Here is an 18136-nt window from a genome sequence, read left to right as displayed (position 1 = left end):
TATTCACAGACTCTTCCAGTACACAGAGACTCTCCCAGTACACACACTCTCCCAGCATACACACTCTTCGAGTACACCCAGACTCTCAAAGTACATCCAGTTCTCCCGATTACACACAGACTCTCCCAGTACACCCAGACTCTCACTATACCAAGACTTTTTCAGCACACACAGGCTCTCCCAGTACATCCAGAATCTCTCAGTACACCAAGTCTCTTTCAGTACACCCAGACTGTAAGTACATACAGACTCTCCAAGTATACCCAGAATCTCCCAGTACACACAGACTCTTCCAGTATACACAGACTCTCCCTGTATACCCAGGCTCTCCCCAGTACCCACAGACTCTGCCAGTATACCCAGACATTCCCCAGTAAACACAGACTTTCCCAATACATTCAGATTCTTGAACTACATCCAATTCTCCCCATTACACACAGCCTCTCCTAATATATGCAGACTGTCCAAGTATACCCAGGCTCTCCTTGTACACACAGACTTTCCCGGTACCCAGACTATGCCAGTACAGATACTCTCCCAGTACACCCAGACTCTCGAAGTATATCCAGCTCTTCCCATTATGCACAGACTCTCCCAGAACACCCAGACTCTCCCTTGTACTCACAAAGTCTCCCAGTATACACAGACTTTTCCAAGTACACACAGCTTCTACGAGTACACGAAGTCTCTCCCAGTACACACAGACTCTCCCAGTACACACAGACTCTCCCAGTATACACAGACTCTCCCAGTATGCCCGACTCTCCCCAGTATTCACAGACTCTTCCTGTACACACAGACTCTCCCAGTACGCAGAGACTCTCCCAGTATGCACACTTTCCCAGTACATCCAGACTCTTGAAGTACATTCAATTCTCCCCATTACACAGAGACTCTCGCAGTATACCTAGACTCTCCCAGTACATGCAGACTCTTCCAGTATACCCAGACTCTTCCAGTACACACACACTGTCTTGGTATACACAAACACTCCCAGGACAACCAAACACTGTCCAGTACATGCAAACTCTCCCAGTATACTCAGACTCTCCACAGTACGTGCAAACTCTGTCAGTACACGCAGACTCTCCCAGTACACACAGACTCTCTCAGTACATATAGACTCTCCCAGTACACCTAGACTCACCCCAGTACACACAGACTCTCCCCAGTACACTCAGACCCCCCCCGTACACAGACTCTCCCAGTGACGCAGGCACTTCCAGTACACCCAGACTCTCTACAGTACACACAGACCCTGAAGTACATGCAGACTCTCTCAGAACACACAGACTCAACACGCAGACTCTCCCAGTACACACTACTCTCCCAGTACACAGAGACTCTCTCCAGTCAACATAGACTCTCAGAGTACACACAGACTCTCCCCAGTACACACAGACTTTCACAGTACACCCAGACCCTCCTCCATACACACAGACTCTCCCAGTACATGGAGATTCTCCTCGGTACACATAGACACTTCCACTGTGCCCAGACTCCCCCAGTACATACAGACTATCTCCAAAACTGGAAACGAAAAAAAACCCAAACCTGTTGCAGTTGAGTTGATTCCGACTCATAGTGGCCCTATAGGACAGAGTAGAACTGCTCCATAGAGTTTCCAAGGAGCGCCTGGTGGATTCAAACTGCTGACGTTTTGGTTAGGAGCCGTAGCACTTAACCACTATGCCACCAATATATCTCCAATATATGTAAAATCTCCAAGTACATACAAGCTCTCCCCAGTCAACATACACTTTCACAGAACATGCAGACTCTTGCAGTACATCCAGACTGCCAGTACACAAGACTCTTCCAGTGTAATCATACTCTCCCTGGTACACATAAACTCTCCCCAGCACAGGCAGACCCTCCCCAGTACACACAGACTCTCCCAGTGTTCTCAGACTCTCCGCAGTACACCCATACTCTCCCCTGTACACAGAGACTCTCCTAGTACACCTAGACTTTCTCTAGTACACACAGACTCTCCCAGTAGACCCAGAATCTCTCAGTACACCCAGACTCTCCCCAGTACACACAGACTCTCCCCAGTACACGCAGACTCTTCCACTACACCCAGATCTCCCAGTACACACAGAGTATCCCCAATACACACAGACTCTCCCAGTACACCCAGACTCTTCCCAGTACTCGCAGACCCTCCCACTATGCACAGACTCTGCCAGTACGCCCAGACTCCCTCAGTACACACAGACTCACTCAGTATATGCAGATTCTCCCAGCACACACATTTTCCTCTGTTCACATATACTCTCCCAGTATACCCAGACTGTCCCCAGTAAACACAGATTCTCCCAGTACACCCAAACTCTTTCACTACACATAAGCTCTCCCAGTACACCCAGACTCCCGCAGTCACAGACTCTCCCAGTATACCCGACTTTCCCCAGTATACACCGACTCTCAGTGTACACAAAATTTCCCAGTACCCCTAGGCTCTCCCTAGTACACACAGACTCTCCCCAGTACACACAGACTCTCCCAGTACCCACAGACTCTCCCAGTACGCACAGACTCTCCCAGTACACCCAGACTTTCCCCAGTACACTTAAACCCTCCCCAGTACACACAGAGTCTCCCAGTAATGCAGACTCACTCGGTACACCCATACTCTCCACAGTGCACACAGACCCTCCTCCTGCAAACAGGCTGTCCTCAGTACTCACAAACTCTCCCAGTATATCATGCAGACTCTGAAGTACACAGATACTCTCCCAGTACACTTAGACTCCCAGTACACCCAAACTGTCCGCACTATGCACAGATTTTCCAGTACACGTAGATTCTTCCTGTACCCCCAGACTCTTCCAGTATACCAAGACTGTCTTCAGTACGCTTAGACTCCCCCAGTACACTCAGACTCTCCCAGTACATATACATTCTTCTAGTATACCCAGATGCTCTCAGTACCTACAGACTCTCCCAGTATACCCAGATTCTTCCCAGTACATACAGACTCTCTCATAACACGCAACTCTCGCAGTACACCCAGACTCTCTCAGTACATGTAGACTATCCCAGTACACACAGACCCTCCCAGTATACCTAGACTCACCGTAGTACACAGACTGTCCCCAGTAAACACAGACCTTCCCACTACATCCAGACTCAGTACACACAGAATCTCCCTGGTACACGTAAACTCTCCCCTGCACGCACAGACTCCAGTACACATGACTCTCCTCAGTACTGACAGACTGTCCTCAGAATTGCATTATAACAGAAACTCTCCAGTGCCCTACCTACAAATGCATACATACATTTCCCAGCATGTAGACACACAGCAGCCAGAGTACCTCTGAAATGAAAGATTGCCATCATAGTGCACAGACATACCTTACCACACCATTCACCTACAACTCTGGCATACAACAGAGACACAGCTTGCTCAGTGGTTAAGAGCATGACCCCTGGACCAAGATGACCTGGGTTTGAATCCAAGTTCCACCCATTTCTAACTGTATCACCTTGGGTAAGTACGTTTCTCTGTTCTTCAGCTTGCTCTTCTGTGATATTAAGATCATACCAATGCCTATTCCAAAGAGTTGTTGTGAGGATTACGTAAATTGAGATATGTCAAGTGCTTAGTAAAGGGCCTGGCACAAAGAAACTATCACAATTGCTGATTTATATTACCTCCACCCCTTCTAAAAAAATTTTTTTTTCTCACACCACCCCTTCTCCGTCTTACTACCACTACTACTACAACAAAAAGCCCCTACGCCAAATACCTATAATCGATCTACAACACCAACATTGACCACACTCTGCATAGGCTAACTCCAGAACATCTGGAAACACAGGATAGCACACCGACAGCCCACCACAATACCCACACACCCTACAGGGCACAGACAGAACCCTAAACCAGACTGTCGTTCCTCACGACATACAGAACTGCATCCCAATTAAGGCATTTTCTCTGCTATGCAGACTCATCCCACAACCCCCAGCCTGAACACATAACACCCAGCCTCAACCGACAAGGCAGAGATCCATAACACAACACCCCCTCCACATGCATACCCTACAATTCAGTGATATGCCATACACACAGACACACCCTACCACACATAACATGTAGACACACCTACAATTGCCAAGCATGCTCCTAAGTTCACTGCTCCCACAATTACAGCGGAGTCCCCCCATGGCACATTTGCTTACCTCCATCCCATGCTTGATGTCCCACATCTCCCAACTTGCCCATAAATCCTACTTACCCCAAAATGTAGTTCCCACACACACCACCACATGCCCTACCACAGATGTGCTCTGTGATACCCAGTGAAGTCCTCCCGTGTAGAGCTATCCCCTAAACACAGCCTCCTCCTGTCTCCCCATACACATACACACACAGACTCAGCCACAGCACATGGATTGACATTCAGACCCCAGACTCACAATGCAAACACCCACCCCACGGTGCACCAGACTGAAACACAAGGCAAAGACTAGCCCCAAATCACCTAGAATCAACCCACATAATACAATACTTGGCCCACGATATCTAGACTCTCCCTACACTGTAAGATGCAGAATCCCATCAAAACATACACATTCATCTCACAGCCTGCACACAAACTTGTCCTACAAAGCATAGGCACGCACAACAATGTTTGGCTGACCTAGCACACAAACACATTATACACACACATAGTGCCTTCCTTACACAACTTACGGAATCACATCACAACACACAAATTCTCCGATTACACACAGACTTGGCCAACAGCACACCCTCATCCCAAGTGCAAAGAACCACCCCAGAATGCCCACACTTGTATCACAACACTAAGACTCACCCTGCAACACTCAGACTCATCCAGCAATGCACTAGTGCCCACGATTCATGGTCACCACAGTGCACAGACTTATCCAGAAATACCCGACATGCTCTACAATACACAAATTTGCTCCATAACACAGAGACAAATCCTACCATGCACAGACATACGCTATACTACGCAGAGAATTGCACCATACATAACCCACACTCTACACCCACAACACAAGGTCTTTCCTCATAAAGCTAAGACTTGCCTCATGGATACAGAGGACACCCCACAACACATATAACTTGTCCCAAGACACTTGATGATAACTTAGTATGTACAGAGAAGCTTCATAGTGCTTAGCATTGCAAAACACACCCCCTCCAACAATGCACAAACTTGTTTCTACCAAAATGTTCACTTGCCTCCAACACACAAACATGCCCCACAACACAAAGACACTTTGCATGAGCACAGACAGGCCCTAAAATGCACAGACATAGCCTACAACAGACACAGGTGTGTGCACACGCATACACACACCGCAACTCACAGAGACACTCCACAATGCACAGGCGCACTCCTCAACGTAGATCTTGGCCTCAGAACACCTAGAGACACCATATAGTATACAGACACTTCCCATAGCATGCGTGGTTCCCCCACAACTTACAGAATTGCCTCACAACTTTACAAACTTCCTCTATCAGGCACAGACTTTAGCCCAAAACACTAACAGTTGTGCAACAATACCCACACTTACCCCACAAGGCCCACACACGCAAAAAACCAAACCTACTTTTGTTGAGAGGATTCTGACTCGTAGCAACCTTATAGGACAGAGTAGAACTGCCCCATAGGGTTTCCAAGGCTTTACGTCTTTAGGAAAGCAGTCTGCCACATCTTTCTTCCATGGAGCATCTGGTGGGTTTGCAGCTGAGTGCTTAACCACTGTGCCTCCGGGGCTTTACAAGCCCAGAGACAAACCATAATGCAGGGACTTGATACACAAGTCCCTCCAAAGGAGACATGCCCCTAAACATGCAATTCCCTGACAGGCACCCACACACCTTTCCTTTAAATCAGAAATTCAACCCACATCTTACACGGTCAGCCCACAATATAAAGTCTTAGCCCCCAGTGCAAACATTAACATCACCCCTTCCAAACTTGATGCAGAACAATGCACCCCCCTAACAAGACCCCTCACACAATACACTGATGAGCACACAATACTTGGAGAAATTGTACAATACCCAGGTGCTCCGCAACACAAGACATACCCCACAAGGCCCAGAGTCATGCCACTAAACACAGCACACCATGATACAAAGGGGCAGTATAGCACAATAATTAGAAGCTTACACTCAGGACTCAGACTCTCTGGCTTGCAATCCCTCTTGTATCATTTACTAATTGTATGACCTTGGAAAAGTTTCTTAACCTCTCTGGGCCTTAGTTTTCTTAGCTATAAAATGATAATAATGGTACACAGGGATGTTATGAGGATCAAATGCGTTAATGCCTATCAAGTGTTTAAAACAGCTCCTGGCACAGAACTCATGTTATTGATGTTTGTTAATCTTTTTGCTGTTGTTATTGTTGTCATTACTACGTATGGAACTGGACCATGATGGTAAGACTCAATCTAAAACAACTAGAATCAACCACAACACATAGACTCTCCCCTGTAAAGCAGAGAATCACATCACAACTCACACTCTCACCACTTTTCCATACAACACCCATGCTGACTATGCTTAGCCCACAACACCCAGAAGCATCCACCACACAGAGTCTCTCCCTAACACTTACCACACAGCACCTAGCTATACACTATAATGCACAAACATACCCACAACACACAAACTCATCGCACCATGCAAGGATTCATCTGAACTCAACTAAACATACCTTTTCATGCACACAGACTCACCCCAGAACACCACATTGACCCCACAACACAAAGAATTTACTTCACAACTCCGAGAAACAATCCAGAACACATAGATTTCTCCACCACACAAAATTGTATCACATCAGGAGGAACTTGGTTATAGTGAACATACTAGCCTCCCAACACAAGGAGCAAGGCCATGCTCCACAAAACACAGATTCTCCCTACAATGCACATACTGGTAAGAACAAAACACCGTCCTGCACCAAGACACTACGTATACAACACCAAGGCTTAGCTCATGAAACGCAGACATGTTGGTCAACACCCAGAAGAACAACCTCACAATGGACATAGAGTACATGCCCAATAATGACTTGCTTCACCACACCCAGACACACCCACACTTGACTTGCACTGGCCATATTTGCCCCCACAACCCAGACTGGCCTCACAACACATGAAACGTCCCATCAACCACACTCTCTCTCCCCCCACAGTTGCAGACATAACAGTCATCACCCAGATTTGCCCCAAGACCCGAATCATAGAATGACCTTTCCCGGCCACAACTTCCCTCACAGCAGCACACAGAGAGGATGGGCAACACAGAAAAACAAAATGCACAGATACGCTGCGGGATACCCATGTTTACAGTAGAATACCAAAACTTGCCCCAGATCTACCCCGTGCCATACAGACTCGCACCACAAGCCTCAGACGATCACACCAACACACGGACATTCTCCACAATACAGGAATAAAACCCGCAGCACACAGACATGCCTCACAGCACTGGGATATACACAGGCCACCTTTAACACAGAGATTGACCCGTAAAACACTTTCTTGTCTCTGCAAAACCTAAACTGGCCTCATAGCAGAAAGAAAGGCTGAGAACCACACGTAGAAGCCACAAGGCCCAGACATGCCCCACTTCATCTGGACTTACCTCACAACACCCAGACTCATCTGACACAGAGACTTACCCTGCCCCAGCCAGAATTGCCCGCCACTCCCCAGGCTTTTGCCCCAGATCACCCAAAGAGGAGCCAAAGTATACAGACATGCTCTAAAATGTGCAATTTTTCCCCACAACAGAACAACTGACCCCACAAAACTTCTTGCTCCATAGCACCAACACTTACCTCACAGCACATAGAAATGGTGGACATTACACAGACAAACCCTACAACTACAGATATGCTTCACAGCCCTAAAGACTTGCTGTAAAAGATTGAGACTTGCCCTCAGCCACACAGACTCACCCATGACAGCTGACCTCACCCCGTGACACCCAAATACATGGCCATGCCCCATCGTACACATACTCTCACGTCAGCATAGACTGGCTCTGCAAAACAGGCTTTTGATTCCACAGCATCAAGATGTAGGTGAAAGCACACAGAAATGCTGAACAAGACACGCACAAAATTCCACAACACACAGATGTGCCCTACAACACCCAGACCCACTCCATAACACCCAGTCTCACTCTGACACACCAACCCAGACTCTACAACACCCAGGCTAGCACATGAAATCCAGACCTACCCCACAAAATGTGAATCACCGCACATTACCCAGACCTGGCTCACGACAGCCAGACTTGCCCTGTGTCAACCAGGTTTGTCCCATTGCAATAAGACTGGCATGGCAATATGTAGACTCCACACAACACAGAGAAGGGCTCACCAAAATGTTTGCTAGTCTCCACAACAGTGCGACTTGCCTCAGAGCACACAGGAATGCTGGACGGCACACAGACAACACCTACATATGCTTCACAATACCCGGATTTTCCGCACAACACCCAGACTGGCCCTGCAAACCCCAGACATGCAACACAACAAATGCACATGCCCTGTGACACCAGGGCATTCCTTACACCACATGGTGTGCCCCATAACACACACTCTTCTAACAGCAGAGATTAACCCCTGGCTACTTACCTCAACAACATCAAGACACGCTTCAGAGCACACAGAAATACTGGAGAACACACAGAGAAAACATACCACATACAAATATGCCCCATAACACCTGTACCTACCTCATAACACTCAGATTCACCCCATGACACTGAGATTTACCTGGACCTACTCAACAACACCCAGACTTGTCCCACCAAACCAGAAACACTTCATATCAATCAAACACCTCCCAACAGCAGACTTGGTCCACATCCCAGACTGGCCCCACAACACATGTTAATGGCCCACAGCCTAAAGAATCTCCTTACAGCCCACAGATTGGCCACACAAAACGTAATCTTGCCTTCACAGTATTAAGACTTGCCCACACAGCATACAGAAGGAATGTACAACATACAGAGAAACCCATAGTGCACCAATATGCCTCACAACACCCAGACTCACCCCATAAGACCCAGCTGGCCCAACACAGATATAATATCCGTAATAAACAGACATGCCCCCAGACGCATGAATTCATCCCACAACATGCAGACTGGCCTCATGAACACGCTTTTGCTGCCATAACAAAAGGACCAGCTTCACAGAACAGAGAAATGGTGGACAGCACATATGCAATAAAAGATCACAGACATAGCAGTCATCAGCCAGATTTGTTCTATAATAACGGGACTCATTCCATGACACATAGATGTACCCACAATACCAGACTGGCTTCCGCAAAGTATCTTCTTGTTTCCACAATGCCAAGACTTGCCTCACAGCACGTGTACAATGTGCCAGAGGACACTCAGACAAAACCCCCAACATACAGGCACAGTATCACCCAGGTTCACACCACACCCCACTCTGACTTGCCACACAACACCCAGGCTCCCCTACTCCCAAGGCCCAGACTGTCCTGTAACACCCAGACTGGCCTCAAAGCACAATTATATTCACCATACCATGATACTCTCCCCACAACACAGATTGGCTCTGCAAAGACCTTGCTTTCACAACACAAAGACAACAACACACAGAAAAAAAACCCATGATGTACAAATACATAGCACAACACCTACATTTCTTCTACATGAATTGGGCTCACATAACAGTATTCTAGTTCACTCCACCATGACCCAGACACTCCCTAGGGCCCCCTGACTTGCCCCACAAAACCCAAGTATTCATAAAACTAAACCTAACCCCATGACACTCACACTGGCCCCATAATACCAGCAGCATCTCATATCAGCTAATCTCACGTCACAACAGCCAAACCTGCCTCCCAATTCCGAGTAGCCCTACAACACATGGAAATACCCACATCCAGAAAATTCTCCACGAAACATAGAAACCTGCCATGTAAAACAACGTACTGACACTATCACACCAAGCCTTGCCTCACAACACACAGAAAAATTGACAACAAACTGAAAAATCTTGCAATGCCCAGACCTACCCCAGACTCACCCTATGACACCAATGCTAACCTCACATCACATAGGATTCACACAGCGAGACCCATAATGGTATCACAACTCACAAACATGTATCCTAATACACGGACATGCTCTCGAAGGCACAGACCCTCCCCACAACACAGAGACTGGCCTAACAAGACATTTTTGGGCCTCCACAACACCAGAGCTTGCCTCGCAGCACACATACATTCTGAACCACATGAGCAACACCTACACTGCCCAGATATGCTTCATTATTTACGAGCTTACTACGAAATATCCAGACTCACCCCACGATACACAGACTTGTCCCCACGACACCCATACTCACTCTGCATCACAGAGACCAGCCCAGAAATACCCAGACACGTCCCACAACACAACTCCTTGCCTTCACAACACCAAGGCTTACCTCATAGCACCCAGAAAGAATGGAAAACAGAGATAAATCACACAACACAGACATGCCCAGTGACACCCAGACTTGTGACACAACACCAAGACTTGCCCCATGACACCTGGTCTCTGTGAGCACACAGACTTACCTCACAATACACTGATACACTCCACAACATACAAATCTGCCTTAAAACATGCAAGCATGTTTCATAACACAAGGACGTGCTGCACAAAACACAGATAGGCCTCACAACACACTGACCTACCATATAATGCAAGGCCAGTAACAGAACCTCAGGTAACTCCTACAATGCAGAGACTCAACACCACAAAACCCAGACGCAATGAAGATACATGCTCCAGAGTTCACAGATATGGTCGCAATGCGGGTTGCCTCATAACAGCATGACTCACCCCCGAACCCATAGATGCTACCCACAACAGAAGACTCTCATGTCCACGCACTGCACAGCATCACAGTGCACATATTCTCTCTGCGACCCACTCACACCAAAATGCAGTCAGCCCACAACACCAGATTCGCCCCACACTGCACACACCATCTCAAGAAATGCACTGAATTATCGAGAATAACAAACGCACTCACCCCACAAGCCATAGACTCAGCCTGCTACATACAGATTGTCCCACCATACCAAGGCATACCTGACAATGCCAAGCCAAGCCAAGCTGAGATTCATCCCACACTTCAGATTCTTGTTCAACAACATTCAAACTTACCCCCAAACATACAGGCTTGCCACATAATTTATAGTTTCACCCCATAATACTAAGCCTATACCACAAAGTACAGTTGTACCCTTAAATGCACAGACATGCTGTGCTAGCCAGGGGCTCCTCCAACATGAGACACTAACCCCCAACTCCTAGAAGGCCCTATAATGAGCACACTTGTCCCAGAGCACAAAGATGCCAGTACAATGCACAAAGTCTTATCAAAACCCACAGGCATCATTTGAATACCCCAAATGCCCACAATACGCAGACGCCCCATAATGCAGCTAATCACGCCACAGAATCCAGACTTGCTCCACAATACACAGGCTTCCCCATAGTACAAAGAGTTCCCCGTACCCTACAAACATGATCTACAATGTATAGAGTCAATAAATACCAAAGCAGACGTGCCCCACAATGCCCATACGAGGCGCACAACACACACACTGGCTCCACAAAATGAAGACTTAACCCCAAACCTCTATAATCTGTCCATTAAGTACATTCATTTGACCCCACCAAGATTTGTCCTACAACATACAGAAAACTCCACAGCACACAGACCTGATTCACAGCACCTCCACATGCCTTACCGTGTACAGACACACCCCCAGATACAGACTCTGCTCTCAACACACAGGATACATTGACTCACTAATCAAGGCATAGATTCACCCAACGCATAGTTGCACACATACTAACTCCACAAATCCCAGACTTTGACCAAAACACACAGGGTAGACCCATAGAGTCCCAAATTTGCAGTACAATATGCAGGCTCCAGAATTAGCTGCAAAATCATAATAAAACATAAAGAAATGCCCCATAACACCCAGAATCACCCTCACAAAACCCACGCTTACCCTGCAATAGATACAAAGGAACCACAGTGCCCAAACTCAGCCCACAGTTTGCTGACTTGCTTCACAATGCACAGAGCTGCATTACAGCGCACAAGCATAATCCACAACCCACAGACTTACCCCGTGGAACACAGACCCACCCCACCACACACTTACCACATAGTTGGCAAATTGGCACCCCACACTCACACTCAGCCCAGGACTCACAGCCCCACCTCCACAGCCACGCAGCATAATGCACAGGTCTGCCATCACTTAGTATCAGTCTACAACTCACATTTGTCCCACAACGCCCAGACACACCTTTCAATACACAGACAACCTTCACAACTTAGACATTCACCAAACAACGCACAGAATTCCTCAACACCATGGAGCTCTCCCTACAATGTCCAGACTCACCCCACAACACCCCAAATTGCACAAAACCCACTAAAAGCACACTCGTTTCAAAATGTACAGCTTCTCCCACAACTCCTGTATACATCCCACAACGCACAGGTATTCCTCATAAGATATAGACTCCCCAGCATAACAACTAGATCACGCAGACTTGCCCCATCATGCACAGATTTGGAGCGTGATTTTCAGAAATGCCAGAGTATGTGTAGACACAACACCACGCCTGAGGGACTCCACTCCCACCGGCCCCAAAAAGAAAAAAATCATAGATTCACCATAGGCACAGACACCCTACAATGCAAAGACAGGCTCACCACGCAAAGATTCACTCTAAGAACTCTAGAATCAAACCATGATACTTAGTCTCACCCTTTCACATATGACTTATATCCCTCCATGTACAGGCATACCCCACGACACCTAGACATACCCTTCCATGTGAGGAGATGTCCCTTGGTCCATAGACTCCCCCGGCAGTGTATACAACCACATCAAAAAAGTCAGTCATAACAGTCACAGCACCCAGAATCCCTCCCACAAAACACAGTCACCCCAAACCAGATGCTCAGTATTCACAGGACATAAGTCCTAGAGACAACCCCAAATGTACAGTCTCATCTCACACCACCTAGAAATGCCTTCCATAACACAGAGAAGCACCTCAGGGTGCACACGCATGTCCCACTGGGCACAGACTGGCACTACAGGAGACTCGCTTCTAGGGCGTACAATTTACTAACATTTCACACAACTCACAGACTTGCCCCACAGCACCTAGACCCACCTTCCTATCAGAAAGGTCCACTCGCAACATAAACACTCACCCCTAAATCACAGAATTGACCCACAATACACAGAGACTTACGCTGTAACCAAAAAATTATCTCCACAACACTCAGACTCCCATTACCTCACCAGACTCATGGCACAACTCCTAGCCTCACACGACAGCACAGAAACCACCCAAACAACCAGATACCAGACCTGCAACACACAGACTCACACCACAGCACCTCGCCTTGCTCCACTACACAGAGGCACACTATGTAACCCAGAAACTTGCCCTGGCACACTCAGGCTTGCCCCGTAGTCCTCAGAGACTCACACCCTAGCCTCATACCACAAAGCAGACAAGGACCATCCATAGAGAGATGTAAGTCACAACACACATACACACCCCACAACACCCAGACTTGTCCAGATCTCACAGCTCCTTCTCCCAGTACCCAGACTTGCGACACAACACTCAAGAAGCCTTGCAACACCTGGAAAAGCATCACAGTCCGTCATAATATTCACGTTGACTTCATGAGGCACAAGCTCACTGTATTACATTTGGAATCCCCTGAAAACACACTGTTTTGTGCCACAGGAGATGAACAAGGGACCCACGTGGTCATATGCTTTAGCATGTGATGTCACTTTGAGTCTGTTTTGCCATTTGTAAACATGAATGGACAGTTCCTTTCAGGGCATTCCATGGAACAGATGAGATATTTCAGGAAAGAAGCAAGGTTCAGAGCAGTCTTTGGAGACAGACAAGCTTGGGTCCCATCCCAGCACCTCCACTTATCGATGCTGGACCCCGGGCACATTAGGTATTTGAAATGACCTGCGGTATAGAAAAAGGAACAGGGGCTTGTTGTCAGTCCTACCTGGTTTTAAATTTGTGTCCTATGCTGCTTTTTGGTCATGTGACCACAGACAAGGTACTCTACCTCTCTGCTCCGCAGCTCTTCAGCTGTAAAATGGATATGGTACGGGTTCCTGCCTTCTAGGCTTCTTGTGAGGATTCAGTAACACCTGGCATCTGCATGTGCCTGTCCAGCCAAAGGAAAGAAGTAGACTGGGGAAGAAGGAAGGAGTGACTTCGGAGCCCCAAGTAGTGGGGCAGCCTGGGGAAGCAGACAGTGGGGTAGGGGCTGCGCTGGGGACTCTGGACAGCCAGGAGTGCCAGAGGTGAGAAGAAAGTGAGATACAGGCCAGAGTCTCAGACAGAGATGTCCCTGATGGCAGAGATTGGAAGGTCTGAGCAGCTATCTGCTTTTGTCTTCAGATGATAAAAAGCCTATGTTATTAGACTATAGTCACCATCTTCAATTATCAGCATTTCCCAATGGAGGCTGTGTCTTTAAATGTTTATTTTCTTGGCTTCTTCAAGAGAAGGAAGAAAGTTCTTCAATGAAGGGAGAAGCCCTTCTTCTGGCTGTACTATAGAAGAGAAGGGTGTGGAAATTACCAGAAAAGTCTTTCTGAAAGAAAGCGCTCACACATACACACATTCATCATAGGCATGTACGTACATTTCAGAATATATACATATATACACAGGTGTTCATGCCAACACATATATACTCAATCCTACGGGGCAAACAGTCATAATCCCTCAGATCTTACACTCATGCAGCCACAACCAAAGTCATACATTTGCAAAAATATGAGTATAAAACCCAGAGTCCCAACACAGGCCGTAACCGGTGCACATAGACACACAGATGCATACAAGACACAGATACACACACAAATGCCCACAGATCTACATGTAGGCACATACTAGAAACTTGCACAGACACAGAGAAGCATATATATACACACAGGTAGTCACAGAATTACAGCATGTTTGAGTTATAATAAACCATGCTTATGACCTTTTTTTTTTTGTATGTCTTATTGTTAGTAATATATATTACATACAGTGTGGCAGCATGCTACTTGCTGGTGTTATCATTCTCAGATGTTCACTCGCAAATGCTAAAAAATCAGATTTATAAAGATACTGATAATAAAAAACAATAATAATGAAAACTAAAAAAAAAAGTATTCGACTTATGTCAGAACTGACTTATGATGGAGTCGTCGAAATGAAACTGTGTTGTAAGTCAGGGACTACCTGTTTGTGTGTGTGTCTGCTAATCAAAAGGTTGGTAGTTCAAATCCACCAGGCACTCCTTGGAAACCCTATAGGGCAGTTCTACTCTGTCCTGTAGGGCCGCTATGAGTAGGAATTGACTTAACGGCAAGGAGTTTGCATACACATATGCGCACAACACAGATAGTCCCTGTATGTGTCCATGACTACGTACATACACACAAACACACACACACACAGGTAGTCTCTGTATGTGTCCCTGACTAAGTACATACACATGTATATACACATACATGTACGTATACACACGGACACGTGTGCAAGCACACAGACACACGTAGTCCTTGTATGTTTCCCTGACTATGTACGTGCATACATGTATAAACCCAAACCCATTGGTTCAAGAGGCACAAGAGGAGTATGCAAAGTCATTCACATGCAGAACCACAGGAAAGTTCAGAGTCCCAGGCGTGCGCCCAGAGACCGAGATGTCCATGAATCCACACCTGTATAGACTCCCTCAGAGATAGACACAGAGGCTGTCAGAGATTCATGTAAACACGTGCATACAGGTGTAGAAGCATTCAGACTCCCCACATGGATGCACAGACAGACATGGAGGCGCACAAACACATACACGTACAGACATGAGTGCTCACGGATGCACACAAAAGCGTGCATACACATCAGCAAGTGCACGTAGACATAGAAGTGTGTGCACCTACACTGGCAGAGTTTAGAACACCTTCACAGACACCTGTGTGGATAGCCAGACATGTATATGCAAAAGTAGATGGACCTATATATTATGGAGGTATGCACAGGCCCACCCAGGGACAGAGTCATATACAGACATGCATCCCCATGCATATCGAGACCTCATGTACACACCAACGTAAACTTCACACAGATACATTGATACCCTCATCCAGAGAGTTGCCCAAAGACAGTCACATGCAGACAGATTTATGCAGACGCACACACACGCTCCCATAGACATACATGCAAACGGAGGTGAAGGAACACATGAATGAACACCGAGACATGCACCTGTGAATATAGAAGCATCTAGGTACAGATACAGAGACTTAGAGACAAGAATGTACTGGTGTAGACATATACCCAGACTCATGCCTAGTCACGCGCATGTATTATGTACACACAGATATATACAAATACGCAGCGGTTCCCATGGATGAGTATTTGCAAGCAGTGAACACGGGCACTAAACCTGACCACACAGACATAGATGCTATCTTACACACATGGACTCTTGCAGAGATATGTACACATGGGAATTTCGTTAGAGTCCCACAGACTTACGTATGTATATAGACATGGAAACTACCCCGAAGAAAACAAGACTTCACCCACTCAGAGGGTGACACACCCCAAGCCCCCTTACAGGCACATACACAGATCTGTATAAATGCACTTGTATATACAGACACAAAGATGCACACGCGATTGTACACTCTGATGCCAGGTATAACACACAGAAATACACAAGCAGACAACATCCTAAACATACAAAGGCAGGAGACTTACACATGTATCTACAGGCAATACAGACAAACACACTAGAAACTGCACTCATGCACACATAGAACCACAGCACAACATGCACCCTCATATGTCAACGAATACACCCATTGGCACGCAAAGATCTAAAATGCACTCCTGTGCTCACAACAGTGTATATATGAAGATGGATCCACTCAAGTCCTAAACGTACATCACATATACAAATGCACACACAGATAACCGTGTGCCAACATAGACAAACAGATGTATACATGGACTTAATCATGGCACAAAGAGAAACAGACACGTGTCCATCGATGCATACGCAAACACAGAGACTCAACCACATATAGAAGAACACACAAACATTTTTTGAAAGGAGTTTGTGACTTGTAATGTGCTTTCTTCTTAGCCCCTTCAAGACAGAATGGAAATTATTGAGCCCCCTCTGCTGACCATACTATAGAAGAGCAGCAGTGGCAATTTCTAGAAAGACCTCTAAAAGATCTTGAGAGCATGTGTGAGTGTGTGTAAACACAAACACACACACTCACATGCACAAAACCACATACATAGAATCATATAGAAGCACAGAAATAGAAATATGTGCACAGCCAAATACAGGAAAATATATAGACAGACAGACACACACGTCAAACATCGCCTCAGGTAGTATTTAAGTGCATGGCCATTGAAGGTAAAAACAAACAAAATACAACTTGGGCTAGCATCTCGGCTTCAGCATTACTAGCTCAATGATTTGGGACCAGTCATTTGCCTGCTTTCTCACCTGTGGGGAAAAAAAAAAGGAGGGTAATATTAGCACCTATTTCTTAGAGCTGTTGTGAAAATTCAGTGAAATTAAGCACTTAGCCTAGTGCTCGGTACATCATAGATGCTGCTGCTGCTGCTACTGCTATTTTTTTTTTTTGTTTGCTTGTTTTCACTGGAGCAGAAGTGCTTAGCTGAATAGGGTTTGGTTTTCATGGTCAAACTGCATGGTTATATCATGTCGTTGGCGGTGGTGATGGGTTGCCATTGAGTCGAATGTGTATTAATAAAGAATAGACCATGTTCATAGGCAAGGTCGTTTCTGAAATTATCAGAGATGATAAGGGCTTATATCCCTGGCATATGCAAAGACCTGAAACAAATATTACCTGCTATTGTTGTTTGGGAAACCCTGGTGGCATGGTAGTTAAAAGCTACAGCTGCTAACCAACAGGTCGGCAGTTCAAATCCACCAGGCATTCCTTGGAAACC

This window comes from Elephas maximus, chromosome X, assembly GCF_024166365.1.
Source record: "Elephas maximus indicus isolate mEleMax1 chromosome X, mEleMax1 primary haplotype, whole genome shotgun sequence".
Lineage (NCBI taxonomy): Eukaryota > Metazoa > Chordata > Mammalia > Proboscidea > Elephantidae > Elephas > Elephas maximus.
The sequence above is the reverse complement of the archived record's forward strand: the minus strand, read 5'-3'. Positions refer to the sequence as shown.